Genomic DNA, 6,285 nt, shown 5'->3' on the forward strand with positions numbered 1-6,285 from the left:
TGAGTTATATAAATATATAAATGCTGAGAATCTGACAAATCAATATCATAAAGCAATGAAGACTGAACATACACGGGGAAAACAGGCCATATTTCAAGTTAAAACAACATCTTAGTTATTAAACCATTTCCCAGCTAGTGATTTACGGCTTTCATGTTGTGTCATATAACACTATATAACGGTAATTTTAGCATTCAACCACTTCCTAGCTAATAACCATTTGCTACTAAATAGCTGGATGCTAAAATTACAGTTTTATAGTGTTATATGATACAATTAAGGTGTAAATCACTAGCTTGGAAGTGATTGAATGCTAACGTCAGCTTTTGCTAGCTAACAGGTAAGCTAACTAAGATATATAGCGCAATGGTCTTTTCAGTTCCTGTTCAAACAGGCAGCTGTGAAATGATAAAGATAGTTAGATGACACCCGAATACTATTTGACACCTGGAATTCAGAAGTACAACATTATTGAATCATTTGAGCCTCCCACCCTGAGCATTACTTTAAAAAAAAAAAAAAAAAATGGCTGCCGTATGAATATGGTGAATTAGACTATTGTGAAATTTTCCTTCTTAAGAATCTAGACTTGTAAGGGAATCACAAGAATGTCCCTATCAAGTCTCATAAAAGGGGTGGTGAAGCTATTGGGATGACTTTAGTGTCAGAGAGTTAGATGTTCGTTGGAAAAACTGTGGTTTTTCCAGGCGCAGCAGATCTCATACTTGAGTGGACACTGATAACGAGAGAAGGAGGTTTTAAGGTCTGACATGATTTATCACAGTCAGAGGTCGTGGCCAAATCAGATGGCTGGAAAAAATAGAACGTACAAAGTGGGATGAAAGCAAAAGAAACATGGATAAACATAAACTACTGCAGGCTGCTGAGGTCTTTAAAAAAGAGGCTTCTGCTGTGACTGAAAGTGAAAGGTTATTGTCCGCGCTGTTCCAGGTGTAAATCAATCCTGCAGCTGAAGAGAAACCCATCAGCTCTGACGGGAAGGATTAAAAAACACTCATCTCTTCACAATCAAACTGCTTCATGATCCAAATCAGATTTTGGTGGTCGTTGCCTCGCCCACGAAAATAGTTTTTAATCAAAAATGTATTTGCAGCTTAAAACGGCTCGTAATATCTGTCTGAAGGTTTTGGTTCTGCTTTTGAAGGAATATCACTTCAAGGGAGAGCACTTTTGCTGTGGAGAATCACATTGGTTTAATCTCCAGCCCTCTGATGTAACTTTATTTATTACACAGTCAGTATTTTGGAAAGGGAAAGTCCATAATGCATGACCAGATCGACAGTTTGACTTCCTGTTTCTCACCAACATTAGCTGACCATGCACGGTGCGTACCAAGCTCCGTCCAGGACCTTTTGAACCTCCACCAGAGTGATTTTAACTGTTAAATCTTGTTGGTCAGATTTTATTGTTCATTTTACATCCTACAGGGAACAGAAAAATGTTCACAGACTAAATTTAACTATCGCTTCTGTTTCTGGTCCGTCGTTTGTAATTATTAGACCATAATCTCACAGTCCTGACATGCTATCACTCTGAACTTCACATGCGTTCATGGAAAGACAGAATGCATCCAGACAAAGAAGCTACGATACTAAGCAGACATGATGTTTAGCTTATTCACCATCCTAGTTTAGCATGTTAGCATGCTAGCATTTGTAAATTAGCACTAAACAAAAATTGCAATTAACTTAAGTATCTGAAATGAACAATTTAACCCTGATGATGGTGATACATGCACATTTAAGGGATCAATAAAGTGTTAAAGATTCATCAAGGGGACACACATGTTGGTAATTATGTTCATGTTAGCAAATTTTATGGTAAAGCACCTGATGGATGTTTCATTTTCAACTCAAAAGTACAAATGTCAACCTGATGATGGCGGTAGAGGAAAATTCAAAATCACACAAGTTATTAGTTCATCTACAGGGAACCTTCAGTGTTTGGACCACATTCAATGACGATCAAATATTCAAGTTAAAACTGTCATGTCAGTAAAAGTCCAAAAACATTCCCAGTAAATCAGCACCTGTAAGTATATTCCAGCCTGCTTTACATAAACGCATGTACAGAATAAATGTGGGATAAAACAGTTTCAAAATGAAATCCTGATGGGATGAACATTCCCATCTCCCTGCATTGATGCAGCATGAGGTAAGACAAACACACTTTCCAAAGCTTGTTCTGTGATCATAAGCAGGACAACATCATACAAACATTTCCCAGGACTCTGTCCTCTGGAAGGCTTTCCTAAACACAGCCGCAGAAAAGCGCTTCATCTTCCCGGCCCTGACACCAGGAGGAGAACTGATGACAACAATGCAGCGGCCGATGTCTTTATTTGGGGTTGGAGCGCAGGACGGACGCTTCACCAGCGACTATGTGTCACACACAGCTCAAGGGCTTAACGCTAGTTTGACTCATCCGTGTTCTGTAAATACAGAGGCCATGTGCTGGTGCGTGCGTGTGTGTGTGTGTGTGTTTGGATTCCTGGGTTGTATATTGTGTTTTCAATGGCCAGGCCTGTGTTGCTCCATACACAACACGTGAATGAGGCCTAGTGTGAGTCGGCCTGCAACATCACTGATGTGCTCCTACAAAAAAATGAGACTCAACATGGCTAATTTTTAGCATTTCAAGTTTGATCGATATTACACATCTACAGTTACAAACAACAGATTATCCTAATTATCTAACTAACATGGACTAAAGTCTCTAATTAAAAAGCTGAACTCGAACAATGTTAAAGATTAAATGTCTTCAAATTGTTGCACTCTAATGCGAAACTAATAAACCAACTTAACATGCATCTGTGAAAGGAGTTTTGCAAAGCATGCAACGTGTTAATAAGTCATGCACGTCATAAAAAACAAGCTGTACAAGTCAATGATAAACCAATCACGAAGCAGCACCCTCATGTCATAAACTCTGCAGTTAAACATTGAAGAAATGAAAAACAACAGGACACTGCAGGTGTAATGCTGGGGCTTTTTCTTTTAACAGTTCTTTGACTTAAGGTCTTTCTGAGGCTCTTATAATGAAGAACACAAACTTTTGAGTAACGATAAGAGTAGCTTAAGATGAGTTAATGTTTGGTTACTTAGGAAACTAGTGAGAAACAAATCAGGAGCAACTTGAGCTATGATAAAAGGCTAATAAATTCTTCCCTCACACTTCCTCAGGGAGGACTAGTAGATAGCATGAGATACATGAGAACAGAAAGGGAGATCCAGAGAATAAAGAGTAACCAAGCTCTTTACTTTAAGCAGGAGACATTATCCAGACTTCTCCGACTGTACAGTACATGCACTTCTACGCAAAAATTTTTTGTGTACTTTGGTACTTTCAGGGAAAGTGGCAGGGTGGATTATTAGCAGACAGCAGTGCAGCAGTGTTTCATAATCTTAACCCTGTTTCTGGAAGGTCTCCATGTGACAAGTAGTCTTTGTTTCCCCAAACAGACAGAAGAGCAGTCCCCTCACTTTAGAGCTTTTATATAGCTGACATATTCATTTTTCTTAATATAAGTTAAAAAGTTAATTCAAAGCTTCATGTGTTGAGTTGTACAGTATAATATTCCTGACTTGATTCAAGTTATTTTGTGTTGGTAACAAGCCAACTGGCCCTGCTGGCAGACTGTATGCTTGTTTATGTTGCTAATAGTAACACTCTGTATTAAGTAAAGTGTCAGGAAAGGACATTTTCTGTGAGTGGGAGCTCACAGGAGGAGGGAGGCTTCAAAATCTCCTCCTGCTGGCTGCAGGCTGCAGGGGGTGGACACGAGAAAGCAACACCTGCACAGAATGAAATGCAATGCAATAAATAACAAAGATCACAAACAAAATATATTATGGAGGCGCTCATTATTCCTTTATTGAGTTTAATCAGTGCCTCTCTGTCAGCCTTAACAAAATCTATGTTATTGATTGTACCTGATGCCACTGCGTTATGCTGTATTAAATCAGTTTTATTTCTATTAGTTTCTGGCCTCCTCCTTCCAGACCTGATTATGTTCGGATGCTGTTGAGTGTTCTGGCCTGGCGTTTAATTATGTGGTACAGAAACCTAACAGTAAGGACAGTTGAAAACATCATTGGGGTCTCCTTCCCAAGGACACCAGGCCCGAACATTTACAGAAAGCCTCCAATATCAAAAAGAACTATTTCCACCTACTGACTCTCTCTGCAGTCTTTATGGAGAAACTGTGACAGCGTCTTCCCCAGACTGCTGAACACCTCACACCCACCCAGAAATAAACTTGGACTTGAACTTGTTTCCTCATTTTCAACCTGATGAAGACCTCATTGTAAGTCATAATAACGTTTAAAAATGTACCTTAAAGGCACCCTGTGTTGCTTTTGACCACTAGTAGTGCTGTGGAGCAAGTTCCCAGTTTGTATTGTTCATTTGCACCAGAACGCACATTAAGAAGCGTGAGCGTGCAGGTCGCGAGGAATGTACCAGAACCAACATATTAGAACAGATTCTTCCGCCCAAAGTTGCTCGTTAAAATTCAGAGAAGAGAGAGAAAGATGCAAAGTTAAGTGTCAGAATGTGGAAACTCTTTCCATAACTAACATTATTCCAATATTAAAACACTGTGATACTTCGAAGGCTCAACAGTTAGACTGTGAGTCAATATTAGGTGAGAAAATAATCAATTCAACGTGACTTCCTGTATAAACCCCGCCCACTTCAGTGTCCAATCATAAAACAGATAGTGATTACAGGAAGGGCTAAGACGCTATTTTATTGATGAACAGTTGGTGGCAGTAACACACAAAAAGAGCACAGAAATGCAACCACAGCAGCATTTCTTAAAGATCTGCTTTACAATTTTTGAGGAAGGAAATGCATTTGACATGTTTGTTGGTACACATGGGTACAGGCAATGTGATGTGGTAAGACACACTGAATCCAAACACGATTTTAAAAGCTCCACTGGGCCCCTTTAAAAGGAACCCCGGCAAAATGAACACAAAGAGGTTTCTCATCATAACTCATCCTGGTACTGACTACTCTGTAAAAACAGTTTGGAGGAGCCTCATGAAAAATGACCACAATGATGTCATCATGATGTCATCTGGGTTATCTCAGACATACAAACTGACATGTGGAGTTTGAAATATATTGGTATACCAGATATAAAAGGTTTATAATGGAAAGACTCCATCAGGTTGCATTATGGGAAGTGTAGGACTTTTAAATAGTATCCAGCTGAAGAAATGCAAATGCCACCCCCCGAAAAAACATAACTTTGCCTCAATTATCGTACATGACACGTCCATGTGAGAGTGTTAGGAGAGAAGTGCAGCACATCCCTGTCATCACTCACCAAATCAAATGACCTTTCTCAGCCATTCTTTTGCAACTAGCGTGTTAGCTTTAGCTTGTGGAAGACTGCTAATGCACAGTGCTAATGACAAAAAGTGCTTATAATGATAATTGCCTACTCTAGCTTTAAGATGAGAAAATCTTTGCATGTTCTGTTTTAGTTTTGATCATACAGGGAAAGGACTATATGCATGTACCATACAAAACTGGTTTAGTACCACTTTGAGGCTCTCTGGACTTACCACACATGAGATGGATTATTATTTTAAATAATGTGATGCAATTATTGATTCAGTCTCTGAGCTGCAGTGTCGCAGTGCTCTATTTACACGTAATAAGCTGGATCAGGTGTGTACAGCCAATCGACATTTAATCAGGTGTGTGGAGAGTAGGGAGAGATGGAACATTTGGTGCAGTGTTGAGGCTCTCTGGGGTAAGAGGTTGGCACCACTGAAAGGCCACATGTGCTATTAATGTGTCCAACCAGCATCTCTGCATCGGTTCGCAAGCTCAAAAAAGCTGAAGGTGTCCAACCATTTCTGTCCATTTCCTCTGAACAAGGGCTGTTGAATTTGTCGCCCCCTTTTGGCCACAGAGGGGAGCGAGTGTATGAGCAGAGAGAGAGAGAGAGAGAGAGAGAGAGAGAGAGAGTGGCGGCACACAGAGCTCAGAGCATGTCGCCTCCTGTTGCTGCAGCTCACTGTGGGATCTGCTGTCGACCTTTCAGGCTGAACACATGAACGCAGAGAGCTTTATTTACGCGTCCTCTCGCTATGTGCGACCCGGAGCTTTGCCGGAGTGAACCAGCACGGCAGCTGCTCTGACTCCGGAGGGGAAAACCGGGCTGGTTTTTGAGGGGATTTTTTTTTGGGAAACAACTTGGCAGAGAAGTCGCTTGTTGCTGCTGCTGCCGGAGGAGGAGGAGGAGGT

The sequence above is a fragment of the Semicossyphus pulcher genome, unplaced genomic scaffold (assembly GCF_022749685.1).
Source record: "Semicossyphus pulcher isolate SPU_LCO1_2020_fin unplaced genomic scaffold, fSemPul1.0.p SCAF_10, whole genome shotgun sequence".
NCBI lineage: Eukaryota > Metazoa > Chordata > Actinopteri > Labriformes > Labridae > Semicossyphus > Semicossyphus pulcher.